Genomic DNA, 17,203 nt, shown 5'->3' on the forward strand with positions numbered 1-17,203 from the left:
GAAGTGAGAAATAGATTTAAGGGACTGGATCTGATAGACAGAGTGTCTGATGAACTATAGATGGAGGTTCATGACATTGTACAGGAGACAGGGATCAAGACCATCCCCAAGGAAAAGAAATACAAAAAAACCAAAATGGTTGTCTGAGGAAACCTTACAAAGAACTGTGAATAGAAAAGACATGAAAGGCAAAGGAGAAAAGGAAAGATATATCCATTTGAATGCAGTTTCAAAGAATAGCAAGGAGAGAAAAGAAAGCCTTCCTCAGCGATCAATGCAGAGAAATAGAGGAAAACAATAGAATGGGAAAGACTTAGAGATCTCTTCAAGAAAATTAGGGATACTAAGGAAACATTTCATTTGAACATGGGCTCAGTAAAGGACAGCAATTGTATGGACCTAAGAGAAGCAGAAGATATTAAGAAGAGGTGGCAAGAATACACAGAAGAACTATACAAAAAAGATATTCATGACCCAGATAATCATGATGGGGTGATCACTCACCTAGAGCCAGACATCCTGGAATGTGAAGTCAAGTGGGCCTTAGGAAGTATCACTACGAACAAAGCTAATGGAGGTGATGGAATTTCAGTTGACCTATTTCAATCCTCAAAGATGATGCTGTGAAAGTGCTGCACTCAATATACCAGCAAATTTGGAAAACTCAGCAGTGGCCACAGGACTGGACAAGGTCAGTTTTTATTCCAATCCCCAAAGAAAGGCAATGCCAAAGAATGCTCAAACTACTGCACAATTACACTCATCTCACATACTAATAAAGTAATGCTCAAAATTCTCCAAGCCAGGCTTCAACAATATGTGAAGCATGAACTTCCAGATGTTCAAGCTGGATTTAGAAAAAGCAGAGGAACCAGAGATCAAATGGCAAAGAGTCATTGGATCATCAGAAAAGCAAGAGAGTTCCAGTAAAACATCTACTTCTGCCTTTCACTGTGTGGATCACCACAAACAGAAAGAGATGGGATTACCAGACCACCTGACCTGCCTCTTGAGATAGCTGTATGCCGGTCAGGAAGCAACAGTTAGAACTGGACATGGAACAGCAGACTGGTTCCAAATAGGGAAAAGAGTATGTCAAGGCTGTGTATTGTTACTCTGCTTATTTAAATTATATGCAGAGTACATCATGAGAAACGCTGGGCTGGATGAAGCACAAGTTGGAATCACGACTTCCAGGAGAAATATCAGTAACCTCAGATATGCAGATGACACCACTCTATGGCAGAAAGTGAAGAACTAAAGAGCCTTTTGATGAAAGCAAAAGAGGAGAGTGAAAAAGTTGGCTTAAAACTCAACATTCAGAAAACAAAGATCATGGCATCTAGTCCCATCACTTCATGGCAAATAGATGGGGAAACAGTGTCAGACTTTATTTTTTGGGGCTCCAAAATCACTGTAGATGGTGACTGCAGCCATGAAATTAAAAGACGCTTACTCCTTGAAAGAAAAGTTATGACCAACCTAGACTGCATATTAAAAAGCAGAGGCATTATTTTGCCAATCAAGGTCTGTCTAGACAAGGCTATGGTTTTTCCAGTAGTCATCTATGGATGTGAGAGTTAGACTATAAAGAAAGCTGAGCACTGAAGAACTGATGTTTTTGAACTGTGGTGTTGGAGAGGACTCTTGAGAGTCCCTTGGACTGCAAGGAGATCCTAAAGGAAATCAGTCCTGAATATTCATTGGAAGGACTGATGCTGAAGCTGTAACTCCAATACTTTGGCCACCTGATGTGAAGAGCTGACTCATTTGAAAAGACCTTGATGCTGGGAAAGATTGAAGGCAGGAGGAGAAGAGGACAACAGAAGATGAGATGGTTGGATGGCATCACCGACTCAATGGACATGAGTTTGAGTAAACTCCGTGAGTTGGTGATGGACAGGGAGGCCTGGCATGCTGCAGTCCATGGCGTTTAAAAAGAGCTGGACAGGACTGAGTGATTGATCTGAACTGATTGAAAATTTAGTAGACTCACATGTGTGGTTTGTATAGGCTGGGTTCAAAGTACACTATTCTGCAAAGGGACTTGGAAAGTTAACTGATTTGAATACCACCGGTCAGGTGGCAGGACAGGTACCCATGTCAGTATATGACAGGAGAAGTCAGATTCCGGGAGGCAAGACAACTTTGAATAGCGATTCTGTCACTTATTTGATGGTTCCCCCTTGTTACAGGGTGTGACATTCAGCGCCTTTTGTAGACACAGAATAGAAAGAGTGGATAGATGGATAACTTTTCTGGAATATTTAGAATACTGAATTAAAAGCTGGAAGACCCTTAACAGAGACAGAACCCTCAAACAAACTCTTCACCAGGAAATATACTATGTGCTAAGTCGCTTCAGTCATGTCCGACTCTTTGCAACCCCATGGACTGTAGCCTGCCAGGCTCCTCTGTTCATGGGATTCTCCAGGCAAGAATACTGGAGTGGGTTGCCATGCCACCATGCCATGCCACCATGGAGGGGATCTTCCTGACCCAGGGATCGAACCTGTGTCTCTTACATCTGCTGCATTGGAAGGTGGGTTCTTTACAACTAGCGCCACCTGAGAAGCTCAGATGTACTATAAATACACACACACACACACATGCACACACATACACACACCATGTGCAATATTTTTTGTTTAGAAAATATCCATATATTTGAGGTAAATTAAATATCTTCATGCAGTTGACAATCACCTAAGAATAATACATAATAAACCTAGCAAATAAAATCCATATTAATCAGAATATATGGTTTAGTTTAGAGGACAGGATACTGTTAAACACCAAAGTGACACAACAGAATTCTTTATGAAGAATATCTTGATTCAAGTAAGCAAATAATGTTGATGCTTTATCCAAGATAGAATTAGGTTCAAATTTCTTGTTTTTGTGATGATCTCTAACAAGTCTTTCTATAATTTGGTATTTTCTTCATCCTTTTCTCTCTTCACATGTTATCTTGACTTACATCCTGATATTGGTGATAAATACACTTTGAATGCTTGCATTCTGTCTTCTTGATCAGTAGATTTCTTTAATATAATCTCATTTTCCAAAGGCCAGGTAAGTTGTCCTATCATTAAAATGTCTTTTGATTTCTAAAGATAATTCATCCTAATTTGAAAATCCTTCTCAACTGCTCAGAAACTCAAGGGTAGACTAAATTGGCAGTAACTGAAGAAAAAAAATGTGTGAATATTAAACTCAGCTAAAGACAATCTGGGATTTAGGGGTGAAGGCAGAACTGGAAGTGGGGGCAGAGGAAGGGGATAATTAAAACCACTTTGATTAAATTCAGCATATTGAAATATTTCAGCAAAATAAGAATGATCATTCATGCCCCGAGGGAAAATTGCCATTCCATTCTGGATGGAATTCCTATTTTTGAGAACTGCAAATTTGCTAAAGTAGTAGATTCATCCAAAATTAGCTTGTAAAATGCTTGCAATAAGCAACAACTCCAAATCATGGTTGAATGGCATTTTGTTCAGATATTTCATGATGAAATATCTCATGTAGGTTTAAGCACAATTATGAAAATGTCTTCTATTTCTTCAGGGTTTTATTACCACATTTTGTAAATTAATATCATATACTGTGCTAATATTAGCCAAAAATAATATACCTCTAGGCTTGGCAAGGATATGCAGCTTCTTTACTTGAGAACCAAGGGAGGCTGTCCCTAAAAGTGTGTAAGATTTTTCATTCAGTGAAACATTGTTAACGTCATGGTTGGTCACCAGGCTCATAACTTATCTCAGCAAGTCGAATGAGAACTATTTATTAAATGATGGTAGTGTGCAAAATCCTGTATGATAATGATTGAATGACACAATATTAGTTTAATAAAAAAGAAAAGAAAAAAAATTGTAGTACAGGGTGACATGTAATAAGCGGTCAGTAATGATTAATTCCTTTCCTTATTTTTAATGTGGAAGGGAGGTTAGGATAAAGAGAAGTAGGAAGAAGTTAAGTGGTATTCAAGGAAAGGCCCCATGGTTTGAGGTGTTCTCAGGGTCAAGGAAGGGGTTACACTGATTTGCACTCTTCCTTTCAGATCTATGGGTAAATCAAGGTGCAGGTTCACACTATAGCCAGTTTGCCTTAGCGGTATAGTGAAAGCAAAGATTGACCTCTCTCATGGGAGCTGAGCCCACAGTCTTGTCCTCTCTAGACATTATTCCAGTAAAATATAAGAGCAATATCGAAGAGTGGTGGGTTTAGAAATTATGTTTAACTTTAACCCTTTGATGGAGACATCAGTGTAATCCTCTCTTTCTTAAGAACTATACCTAAGTGACCCACTATTCTTTCATTTGGAAGAATCTGTTGGAAAATTATTAAGGTTATTTTGACATTTATATAGTTCAAGGTAAATCCCCAGTAGGGTTATAAACCACAGGTATTTTTCAAACCTACATAGCCCCCTGACCTTTAAATAGTCCCAAGGCGCCCTAGGCCACCTTGAAGTTAGAATCCAACCCGAGCATCTGAGAAGTTCTCGATCTTTTCCTGCCTTGCTAGGTCGCTTCAGCAGTGTCCAACTCTGTGCGACCCCATCCAAAGGCAGGGAGTCAGGTCCTCTGGTCTCTAGTGGGATTGAATCTACTGAGGGAAGGGGCTTTGTAAACAATGGAATTAGTGCCCCAACAATAAAAACTTTGATTTATTTCTCCTCTATAGATATGGTGAATTTGGTACTGTGATGGATCACGAAGAGAGAGCCTTTTCTCTTTCTCCTTGAATTGAGTTCATCTTGATATATTTTGGTGACACAATGTGGTGGAAGTCATGCTGTGTAATGATGCCTCTTGGAACTCTGTAAGAAGCCCAAGAAACATGAAGAGATCTTGTGGAGGAGAACCCAGGTGCTCAGTCACAGACCCCAGCTGAGCCTCCAGCGGCGTGTGAGGGAGCCATCTTGGATTCCCGCCCAGGCCAGTCCCTGGAGTGCAGCCCCAGCTGACAGCATGTGCAGTGGAGGAACCGCTTAGCTGAGGCAATCAACTCACAGTATCTTTAGGGAAAAAATGATGACTGTGGTTGTTCTAAACACTGAGTTTGGAGTGCTCTGCTATGTATCAAAACCCATACAGACATGAATACTCTACAAGTTTGCTTTGCGTCCAATGGCATTGATTTGTAAGATGGCTGGCAGTGGAATAGCTATGTTTTTGAAATATTTTTTCTCAAATGTAATTTCTGAGAGTGGATAAAAATCAAAGTTGGGGCCATGATGGGAAGAGCTCCACGCATACTTAAATCACTGGAAAGGGGTGAATACGAATGCTTTGCAGACAGTGAGTGCTGCTGGGGAAGAGGTGTCTGTGTGGGGGAGGGCTGCGGCAGTATTATGTGGTCACTGTTATGGCTAGTATGCTCTGGGTGAAGTTCCTGGACTTCAAGCTTCTGCCCAGATTTTTTTGAGTTGCCTGAGTAGATCTTCATTCTTTTATTATTTTCATATTGAATTAGAAGCTCTTTTACATAAATGTAATTTTCTTCAGCATCTGTTGATTTTTTTGGACGGTGAAATTTAGCAGGATATTAAAAGCATGAAGACTTACATGGCATAATGCTGAGTTATGCAAGTTTGAAATAAAACTTTATCTAATTCTATCACAGAAGTCTGTGTTTTAGAAGCATAAGGCCTGCCAAACTCACATATCTTACATTTACATTTGTGAATGCCACCTCATTCTCCTCCCAAGATGCTTCTTTGGGCACCAGTGTGGTGGGCCAGCAGAAAATGCATTTGCCAAGAGCCTGGGTCAGGTGCCAGCCTCTTTTGGGCTCCTCTGATAGCCATGTCCCTTCTGGAGAGGACAGGTTGCCAAGGAAGTAGCAGAAGTCAGAACTGAGTCAAGGTCAGGAGACAATGGACATGGAATCAACTCTAGTGGAAACGGGCAGAGTTTACCATGGGATGCAGACATTAGGTACAAGGCCAAGAATTTGACCAGAACTATTCAGGCTGGTATTGATTTTTAGGTCCCTGAGTTTCCTATTTATTCTATGATTAAGCAGTTAAATTCTGGGAGAAGAAATGGGCTAGAAAGTGTATGAGGTTATTTTTGTGCCTACTTAGAAGTAAAAAGCCAGATCTCAATTAAGGGTGCTTGGCTTTTGAGCATTGAGCCAAGAGGACTGATGCTAAAGTACTGGGTGGATAAAACAGGTAATAAAGGGAGGTGTGATGTGTTAGACCAAAGAAAGTAGGTAGAAACCAAGAATGCAACCAGTCATGAAGGGATGGCAATAGAGAGACAGAGAGTTCAGGTTTGGGAAGCAGAACTTAGAAAGATTCCTGGATGCAAATTGGTACAAATCCTGGAAGATTTTAAAGTATTATCTATAGTCAAATCATGTGGGAAAGCAGGGAGCAACAATAAGCATCAGAAAGATTATTGGATTGAGAATCAAAAAGGCTGTAATATAAACCTAGTATCAGTTCAGTTCAGTTGCTCAGTCGTGTCCGACTCTTTGCGACCCCATGAATTGCAGCACGCCAGGCCTCCCTGTTCATCACCAACTCCTGGAGTTCACTCAAACTCACGTCCATCAAGTCGGTGATGCCATCCAGCCATCTCATCCTCTGTCGTCCCCGTCTCCTCTTGTCCGTGATCCCTCTCAGCATCAGAGTCTTTTCCAATGAGTCAACTCTTCGCATGAGGTGGCCAAAGTACTGAGTTTCGGCTTTAGCATCATTCCTTCCAAAGAACACCCAGGGCTGATCTCCTTTAGAATGGACTGGTTGGATCTCCTTGCAGTCCAAGGGACTCTCAAGAGTCTTCTCCAACACCACAGTTCAAAAGCATCAATTCTTTGGTGCTCAGATTTCTTCACAGTCCAACTCTCCCATCCATACATGACCACAGGAAAAACCATAGCCTTGACTAGATGGACCTTAGTTGGCAAAGTAATGTCTCTGCTTTTCAATATGCTATCTAGGTTGGTCATAACTTTTCTTCCAGGGAGTAAGCTTCTTTTAATTTCATGGCTGCAGTCACCATCTGCAGTGATTTTGGAGCCCCCCAAAAATAAAGTCTGACACTGTTTCCACTGTCTCCCCATCTATTTCCCATGAGGTGATGGGACCAGATGCCATGATCTTTGTTTTCTGAATGTTGAGCTTTAGGCCACCTTTTTCACTCTCCTCTTTCACTTTCATCAAGAGGCTTTTTAGTTCCTCTTCACTTTCTGTCATAAGGGTGGTGTCATCTGCATATCTGAGGTTATTGATATTTCTCCCGGCAATCTTGATTCCACCTTGTGCTTCTTCCAGCCCAGCATTTCTCATGATGTACTCTGCATATAAGTTAAATAAGCAGGGTGACAATATACAGGCTTGACGTACTCCTTTTCTTATTTGGAACCAGCCTAGAAGCTAACTAACTTACTTAATGTTAATTACTTTATGTTAGTTACTTAATGACTTAGGTCATTTTGTGCCAAGAAATTAATGGCAGAATGAAAGGATTGGTACAACCAGGTAGTTGCATAACAACTGACTTTGAGTATCCATTTACTATTAGAATCTGTGGTGTGCTCCACAAGGATGAGCTTCTGGGATGAATAGGCTATAGATCACATATTCAGATTCTAAACAGAGTCCCATCTTTGCTGTCACTGAAATCTTCCTATATCTAAAACCCCATTTAGCTATGACTCTACATGCTTCCCTGGTAGCTCAGATGGAAAAGAATCTGCTTGCAATACAGGAGACCCAGGTTCAATCTCAGGTTGGAAAGATCCCCTGGAGAAGGAAATGGCAACCCACTCCAGTATTCTTGCCTTGAAAATTCCACAGACAGAGGAGCCCGGCAGGCTACAGTTCATGGAATCACAACCACTGATAATATCTACATGCCTATTTATTTATTCATTTTTAGTCTTGAACTTAGAAGTCAGAGTTTATTTTCATGATTGATTTGACTGTCAACCTTCAGTCTATAGGAAACAGTCTAATGTTATTGGTATTAGAAATGTGGAAACAACTCTTGTCCTCACTCAAGACCAGGATTCTTAAGTGTGGGTTAGAATCTGGGAATAGAGTCCTTGAACCATCCTTTATGAACCAAAATGAGGGAGGGCTGCCATGAGTGTGGGTCAGAGGGGTGGGATCTGCCAAGACTCGGGGATCAGAGTATATGAACCTCAACTCTGTGTCTGGCAGTCAGCATGCAGGGGCTTGTTTGAGGGTAAAGGATTGTGGATCTTTAGCTAAAAGACACATGTTATCTGTAGGACAGAGGTCCTGATCCATCAGAGTTCTTTAGTAGTTCCCTTGAGACAGACAGGGAACGCAGAGGGCAACTGTTTTACATGGACTAAGAAATATATTGTCCTATGTACTGGTCTCCATTTGTCTTTCAAGAGGCAAAAACGTATTCTACTTTTCTCTCCCAGATTCTGCATAAGAGTGTCTGAGATGTGTTTTAAAATGAAATAGTCTTCTCAGTTTCCTCTTCTCATTCATGGAGAAGATGGAGCAACAGGCCCTGGGCACAGACTGAACTTTGACTTTATAGTTAACAAATATACCATCAGTTTTACCAATATATACTTCTAGGTAAATTACTAAGGATCATTCTAATTATGGTCAGCAACATGACTGCAAATCCAAACTAAAGGTGCTTACTCCACACCAGGCACTATACCAAGTACCAGCGTAGTGTAACTCACTGAATGCACCCAAGAATGTGATACCATTGGTATTATAGTCCCTATTCTCATATATGAAGATTTGGTGGATGGGAAAATGCAAATTGTTTAACAACTAGTCCCACCAGATCAGTGACAGATCTTAAGTGGTGCACAGATATCCTAGTATTAACAGGTTGAAAAGTAGCCCTCTCTTCTCCTTGGCTTTCTTCCCAGTTAAGATAAGATTCTTTTTTTGAGTCTCAGTTTAACTGTTACTTCTTCAAAAAGGGCCGTCCACTGAGGGCCTGCCTAGTGTTCCCTCTGAATGTCCTCATAACACTGTCCCTGTGAGTGAAGCCCATCATATCCCTAAGAGCTTAGGGCCTGTCACTCTCATCAGAACAATATCCTTTTAATTATGTTCCTCATCCTACCCCTCCTTTGATGAATGGATGTATTCTTTGGGGAGGGGTCTATCAGTTTTTACCAAGATTAGTTAAATTTTGTATTTTCATATGATTATAACCATACACACATACATATGCAGATGTGTATATATATATTTCCAATTTTGTTGGCACCAAATAATAGCTGAGTTGTCATGAGTTAATGACAGTAGAAGAGAGGTGATCACAACATGTAAATCCCAATATTTGTGCCAAGTAATGATCAAATAGCTTCACATTTATGCCACCTAAAGATTCATAGGTGTTCATGCAGAGAACATGTGTGGGAAAGAGTACAGTTTTTTTATGGTACTGGAACACACTTGAGTCACTACTGGTTTCAAAAGAGTGGCCCTTAGGATACTCAGTGATGCTAATTTGAATTTTACTGGTGTTGAAATTCTGCCTCCATTAATGTTGTAATGTTGATGTATTTTTGTAAATGCATGAGCCAGGAGCAAAATGTATTCATACCTGGTTTTATATTTATATATTTTTATATAACATTGTAGTATAATTAATTTAAATCAACACTAGGTGTCTGGGAGGATTTGTTTTGGCCCATAAAAAGGAGATCTTTGTGTTTTCCAAATTTGAAAAACATTGGATAAGACAGTAATTTCCGTGAAGTCAGGACTTCTGTTTTCTCTTGTTCACAGCTTTATTTCTACATCTAGTAGTCTGTGTAGTCTGTGCCCACTGCTAAAAACGTGTGCATACATGCTTCAGTCATGTCTGATGCTATGCAACTCTATGGACTGTAGCCTGCCAGGCTCCTCTGTCCATGGGATTCTCCAGGCAAGAATACTGGAGTGGGTTGCCATGCCTTCCTCCAAGGGACTTCTCCAACCCAGGGATTGAACCTGAGTCTCTTCGGGCTCTGCCCTGGCAGGCAGGTTCTTTACCGCTAGTGCCACCTGGGACTCCTACTAAAAACACAGTATGTTCTTAATAAGTACTTGATGAATGAATAGAGGCTAGATCTTTCATCTTACTGATGAATTCTTTCTTTTCCTCATCTGTCCTCTTGTGTGAGGTCCATTCTCTGGGCTTCACGAGGAACGAGCATTGGCTTATCTGACTTTCTCTTTCTGCTAACCTGATGCCGTGCCCTGTATTGTATCTGCTTCTGACAACACCCTTGGTAATCCCCACACTGCTGTCAGTCTTGCAGAACCTCTCAGAAAAAAACAGGACATATTGCTTTATAAAATCAGTGATCACCAGTCTCCTTTTCATACCAAACATTTTTAGAGCACTTTGTAATATAATCCAGTTTTCTGAAAGTTTTCAAAAACTTTCAAAGAGCACATCTTTGCATGACCATATTTAGAACACTGTATCTGGTGAAAACTGAACATAATAACACAGGAGATTTCTTTGACATGAAGTCATTGAAGCCCCCAAATAAGAGATAGAACAAAATAGGCTCACTCTTTTTTAAATGTCTTAACAGTGAGACACATATCAAAAATATTTTATAAGTACACAAAATATTAGGAGATACATAATAAAAAATGTTTATAAAAATGTTCTCTTCTCCACCAAATTTCTAAATAATCTGCATTGAAATAATCAGGTATCTTGTTCTTGTCTGTCTCTAGGGATAAAAGAATGTAGAGACAGAAGTTCGGTGAACTTGCATTAAGTTTTGATGTATCAGTTATTTCTAGACACTGAGTTTCTTTGGGTCTCTTATTTAATTTTCACGTGGTTATTGTGAGATGATATAATGTGGAAGTTTTTTTTTCTACTGGAAAAGACTATATTTATTATAAATGTTTTGAAAACAACTGAAGTTATTTGATTAGCTAGCTCGTAATGACCTGCTACTAACTGATTCTTTTAAAACTAGCCAGTTAAATTACTCTCCTACCACCTTTAAATGGGTTTAATAATTATACCCGGCCTGCATGACTGTCACAGAGGTGGCCAGAAGGTGAAGTGCATTGTGGTGTCCATTTCACAGGCCTTTATCATTGAGTTGGAGTATTGCGTGGAGAGCTGTGCCCCTGTCTATTCGGCATCCATTAAGATTGTTTTGGAGTTATCATTGTATGACACCATCTAGACTATACAGATATTAAAAATGCAGATTAAAGTGTCTATGAAGTAAGGCAACAGAACATATCGCATAGAAGGCATTTTTTTCTGGAATGTGTTATTTCTCCGCGATGAATGAGGTCTGTGACAGATGGGAGATGATACGGGTCATCTGGTGGTGGGAAGCTGCCACTATGACGAACACCTGTTCTGGGGTGTTATCCTCTCCCTCTTCCTCATAGTGGTAGAGGAATCAGTTCAAAGGAAATATTTCAAAAGAAAAACACAAACAACTACACAAGAAACAATGGAATTCTTTGTTGCGTTTTTATGTGGTTCTTATACTACCTGAGTCACTGCTGTGGGGCAATGAGACCAATGGGATCCTCTGACAAAGTGGAGTCAAAAGAATTGTGTTCTGGACCACTCTGCCATTTACTATCAGAGATCTTAGGCAGTCACCTAATTTTTCTATATCTCAGTGTTCTTAATCCTATGTCAAAGGTTCGCTGAAAAAATGCATATAAATTTTCTAAAGTGATATGAAATCTAAAATTTCTAAAAATTTTCTAAAGCAATGTACAAAACCATCAAAGTTAAAGAAGTGTATTGAAGCAGGATTCCCTAGAATGTGTCATATGCTGGCAATGTGTATTAGTCACATCAAAGAGAACTAGCATTGGGCATTTCTCAAACTTATTTGTGGAGGGAACTTTTTCATCTATTAATATAATTGTGTTCAACTGAGACTACACATCAAAATCACCTGAGACGGCATGGTGGTCTTGCCTAGACCCTCCCCACATTTCTTAAGGCAATGTGGCTAGTGCAGAGGTAGTGGGGGACCAGCCTCCCCTGGATGGGGAAAGTGTTTCAGTGGTTGGAGGGCATTGAGCTAGAAAGGGATGACTGAACAAGAATTAAGAGAAAGTCCTAAACAGAGTTTTCTATTTTGACATTTTTTCACCACTTGACTCCTTAATAATTCTAATGGGAAGAGTTTTGAATAATGTTGAATTTACTATAATACAATCAGTTTTTCAGTTCAGTTCAGTTGCTCAGTTGTGTCCGACTCTTTCCAACCCCGTGAATTGCAGCACGCCAGACCTCCCTGTCCATCACCAACTCCCGGAGTTCACTCAGACTCACGTCCATCGAGTCGGTGATGCCATCCAGCCATCTCATCCTCTGTCGTCCCCTTCTCCTCCTGCCCCCAATCCCTCCCAGCATCAGAGTCTTTTCCAATGAGTCAACTCTTCCCATGAGGTGGCCAAAGTACTGGAGTTTCAGCTTCAGCATCATTCCCTCCAAAGAAATCCCAGGGCCGATCTCCTTCAGAATGGACTGGTTGGATCTCCTTGCAAGGGACTCTTAAGAGTCTTCTCTAACACCACAGTTCAAAAGCATCGTATATAATTTTTAAACTTTGAAAAAATTTAAAAATAAGACATAAAAATACTGTGTAGTGCCTTTTCCCTGAGAATCCGTGGTTTTTTTTTTTTTTCAGGTTTTAAAGGATTAATATTTATGGATGTGGGTTTATAACAGAATTCTGTGGCTCCTTTTCCTATCAATACCTTTCAAGGTGGTGAGAATTCAGATTTATTTCTGTGTATGTGCACATCTCATTGACCCTTCATCCATTTTCCAGATTTTGCTATAGTTTTTAAAATTTCAGGTTTCTAAATGTATGTTACTATAAAGTAGGTGCTGTAATCAGTGCCATGTGCCTCTGAGTGTAAAGTTTCAAAACCGTATGGAAATGCCCACAGATAGTTTCCATCTTGACATATTTAGAAGCAAATGTTTAATTTTCAGAAACATTTAACAAGATTGAAGCGAAACACACTTGTTTAAGGATATTTCAAGTACTCAGCATTTTCAGAGGAATTAATAAAGTTAGTTATTTGATATGAGATTGTTTATAATGAATTCTCAGAGTTTAGAGTAACCAAATGCATGAAGAAACAAGAAATGGTTAAAACAGTGATTCAGCCGTGAAGATGACTCAAGTGTTTACTTTTAGCTTTGAGTGACTCCATTGATCTGACCATTCAAATTTGTAGGAGAGAACCTCCATTTTAAGCAGCCCTTCCCTGGCTTCAGACTTCCCTTGTGGCTCAGACGGTAAGGAGTCTGCCTGCAATGCAGGAGACCTGGATTCCATCCCTGGGTTGGAAAGATCTCCTGGAGAAGGAAATGGCACCCCTCTCTAGTACTCTTGCCTGGAAAATCCCATGGACGGAGGAGCCTGGTGGGCTACAGTCCACGGGGTCGCAGAGAGTCGGACATGACTGAGTGGCTTCTTTTCCCCCTCACCCTTCACCCATAGACTGTCAGCTGCTCCTCTCTTTCCCCCCATCTTCCTTTGGCTCTTAGGTTTATTCTCTGATCACTGAGTGGCCAGAAATGATAAAGAGTGTTGGCAAGCAAAATGCTATGCCAATTCCATCAGGAAATGTCCCTAATAAACAGAGCGGATGGCTAAGTAAACACTGGATGTCTTAATAAATGCTACGTTTTAAATGTCAAGTATTTACAAGTATTTACAGGGAGAAGAGACCAAAGAATGGAGTATTTCAGTGTAGAAGGATTCAGCCACAAACACTGATAATGATTTAGTTTTTGGAACCTAGACCCAGGCTCCCTTTTGGCTATTCTCTCTAATCCTCATCCCTTCCCCTGCTTCTAATTCCGCTGGGTCCCCTCCCCTAGAAAAAGATGTGTTATCCAATCCCCCCAAAAGGACTGGATCAAAATGAGTGAATCTGTGACTCCCTGAAGTCACAGGTTTATTAGGAAAGGGTCATCTCACAGATGGCCTCTGCAGGAGCCCTGAGAGCTATTTTCATAAGTTGTTTAGACCTAGTGCTATTTATATCGGTTATGTGGTCAGTGTAGTGTTTGGAAAACATTAGTGGAACCTGCCAGGCCCACCATTATTAGAAATGTGAAGGACTGGAAAAATTAGGTTATTTTTTAAACTGTTTTTTTTTTTTTTCATTTCTAAGGATTCCCCATGCGAATATTTTCCGATTTGGGGGCGGAGGAAAGGAAAAATGTAGAAATTTTCCTGACATATTTTTACCCAATCTTTGGGTCACTAATCAGTATGGATCATGTAGCAGTAACACCCCTCAAAATTTCCAGGGTAAATGTCTTCAGTGTGTTTGCCATTTTTTGTTTAAGGATGGCAATGTTAGCTTAGGTCTGCGGTTTCAGGGCAAAAAGCTGCTTTTAGAAAACACCAGATTCAGCCTTTATATTGGTTGATAGGAAATATGCTTGGAGATTCTGTTACTTCTGACAAAACAGCTGGCTACAGCTGTAGCCTAATTTATATAGATACGACAAGTCCAGCTGAGCAACCGCCAAACGTAATAGATTGAGCCTTGCTAAAAACTAAGGCAAGGCACTGCAGGAAAAATTCTCTGTTCACTGGGTGACCTTGTTCAAGTCACTTTTTAGAGGACACACTGGTTTTCTCTCTGGTTACTGATCGTCTATTGCTATTGATAAATATCAATTAAGGTCCGCAAATTTCTTCTTAACGTTTTACTCCACTTTCTGACTTCTCTGTCTTTACTTATTTGTGTTATTAATTATTTGAAGGCTTAAGACTGAGAGGAGGCTTATTTTCTTGGGCTCCAAAATCACTGCAGATGGTGACGGCAGCCATGAAATTAAAAGATGCTTGCTCCTTGGAAAAAAAGCTATGACCAACCGAGACAGCATATTAAAAAGCTAAGACATCATTTTGCCAAAAAAGGTCCATTTAGTCAAGGCTATGGTTTTTCTAGTAGTCATGCATGGATGTGAGAGTTGGACCCTAAAGAAGGCTGAGCACTGAAGAATTTATGCTTTTGAACTGTGGTGTTGGAGAAGACTCTTGAGAGTCCCTTGGACTGCAAGGAGATCCAACCAGTCCATTCTGAAGGAGATCAGACCTGAACATTCATTGGAAGGATTGATGCTGAAGCTGAAACTCCAACACTTTGGCTACCTAATGCGAAGAGCTGACTTGTTAGAAAAGACCCTGAGGCTGGGAAAGATTGGAGGCAGGAGGATAAGGGGATGACAGAGGGTGAGATGTTTGGCTGGCATCACTGACTCAATGGACATGAGTTTGAGCAAGCTCTGGGAGGTGGTGAAGGACAGGGAGGCCTGGCGTGCTGCAGCCCGTGGAGTCGCAAAGAGCGACTGAACAACAGTTCCAAGGCGTGTGTGCTCAGTTGAGTCTGACTGTTTGTGACCCCACAGACTGTAGTCCACCAGGCTCCTCTGTCCATGGGATTTTCCAGGCAAAAGTACTGGAGCAGGTTGCCATTTCTCACTCCAGGCTCTAGTCTAGTACCTGCACTTTAACAGAAAACTAGGCTTAAGAATGCTCAGTGACTTGTCCAATGTCACAGAGTTAGTTTGTGGAAGAAGCCGGACTCCTCTCTGAAACGGACCTTTGTCTCACATGGAAAAGCCCTCCCCACGCAGAGACAGTGCCACAGTTCAGCCGTGCATCCTCCAGCTCTGTTTTCATCATGTTTGCTGCCAGGGAGGCAGATACCAGAGAGAGCACACGGAGTGAATGGGAGAGGAGGGAGGAAGATAAGGAACAAGGCAACTGCTGTTTACCCAACTATAACAAGGGCTACCTTTTCTTATCAGTCTTAAAGAAAGAACAAAGCCTTCTTTCAGTGGGAGTTATTTATGGCACTCCGAAGGCTTTGCCAGTTAGAAGGGGATTTCAGAATTGAGTCTCCCTCCCTGCTTTCCTCTGATTTCTGAAACTGGGTTCTATGTATATAATATGGTAATTCATATGACTCCACTGTGGGTGTGGAGTTGATAGAAAGGTGGGAGATGCAAGCCACTGAAGCAAAGGGACTAAGAGAAATGTAGATTACTCATACTGGGTACACAGCTCTCTCCAGGGAGTTTCTGCTAGAACGTAAGGTCCCTGGGTGTAGAGACTGTTTGCTGCTATATCCCCTAGTACGTAATGGATGTTAATAAATATTTGTTGAGTGAATGAATTAAAGAAATGGCCTAGGTGTAAGGATATTCACATACACACTGCTAACCAAACCCCAAACAATCCAGAACATATACTTCTCCCCTGCTGCACTCCTTTCCTCTTTCTTTCAACGACTCAGGCAATCATATGATGACACTGACAATTAAGAGCACGCACTCTTTGGTCACTGAGATGCCTTCAGCTTCTCTGGAGCCATGCTTCTCTGCTGACATTTTAATTAAAAAATTATAATTCCTCTCGAGTGGAATTGCAGTGACAGCAAATGAAGCCCTGCCTTTCATCAGGAAGTTCTGACACTCTACTCTCCACTGATGTTCTTTCCATGGGATCATTATTCCATGGCTTTCCTCGGAAGCTTTCAGTTCTATGTCCAACCGAAAAATGCAGAGTGACTGGCTTTCCATTTTAATTTTGGCTAGGAAACGAGTTCATGCTTGGGGGAGGTGTGCTGTGAGTAGGACGATTTTGAGAGTAACCACCAGAAAACATGTATACTTCAGCTGACATTTAGCAAAGTTCTAGTAAAGTAAGAAAGAAACATTACTTTCATTACCAGCGTGTCAGTATTGGGGATATTAATTATACATATGTAGAGCAACACAAAGGCACTTTTCTATTTGTGAATTAGAAATACTTTTACCCCTACAAGGAATAGATATTATGGGAGTTGCCAGAAGCCAAGAAAGAGCATAAACACTTCTGACTACTGAGCAAACAAGCTCAGAAACGGGATGTATTCCTGGGGTGAGCTGGCAAGCTTAGTTAACTTGCATAGTATCACCCCTTCCTCTTTACCAGGTTTCTTGAGAATGCAGAACTGGTACCCACAAGTATGTTACAGCATAAATCCTCCATTCCTTTTTGTAAAAGTCAGAAAAGTGATCTGAAGTGCCTTTTAGCAGACTGTTCCTGGCATCAAAGCCACAGAAACATGTTTTTAGGTGCATGAGAGTTGGGAGTCCTTTTCTAGATCAGTAGGAACGGAAATATAATGTGAGCCAAATATACAATTTAAAACTTCCTA

At 40.7% G+C, this 17,203-nt stretch overlaps 1 long non-coding RNA gene across 2 annotated transcripts in view; it reads left to right on the forward strand.

The window, feature by feature from the left end:
* Positions 1 to 5,631, forward strand: part of LOC138437245 (uncharacterized) — a 37,591-nt gene extending 31,960 nt beyond the window's left edge. For both annotated transcript variants that reach the window (XR_011255840.1, XR_011255839.1), the window contains one exon: positions 4,696 to 5,631. This is a non-coding gene — a long non-coding RNA (uncharacterized lncRNA). The remainder of the gene's footprint in view (positions 1 to 4,695) is intronic.
* Positions 5,632 to 17,203: the final 11,572 nt, after the last annotated feature.

This window comes from Ovis canadensis, chromosome 3 (genome assembly GCF_042477335.2).
Source record: "Ovis canadensis isolate MfBH-ARS-UI-01 breed Bighorn chromosome 3, ARS-UI_OviCan_v2, whole genome shotgun sequence".
Classification (NCBI taxonomy): domain Eukaryota; kingdom Metazoa; phylum Chordata; class Mammalia; order Artiodactyla; family Bovidae; genus Ovis; species Ovis canadensis.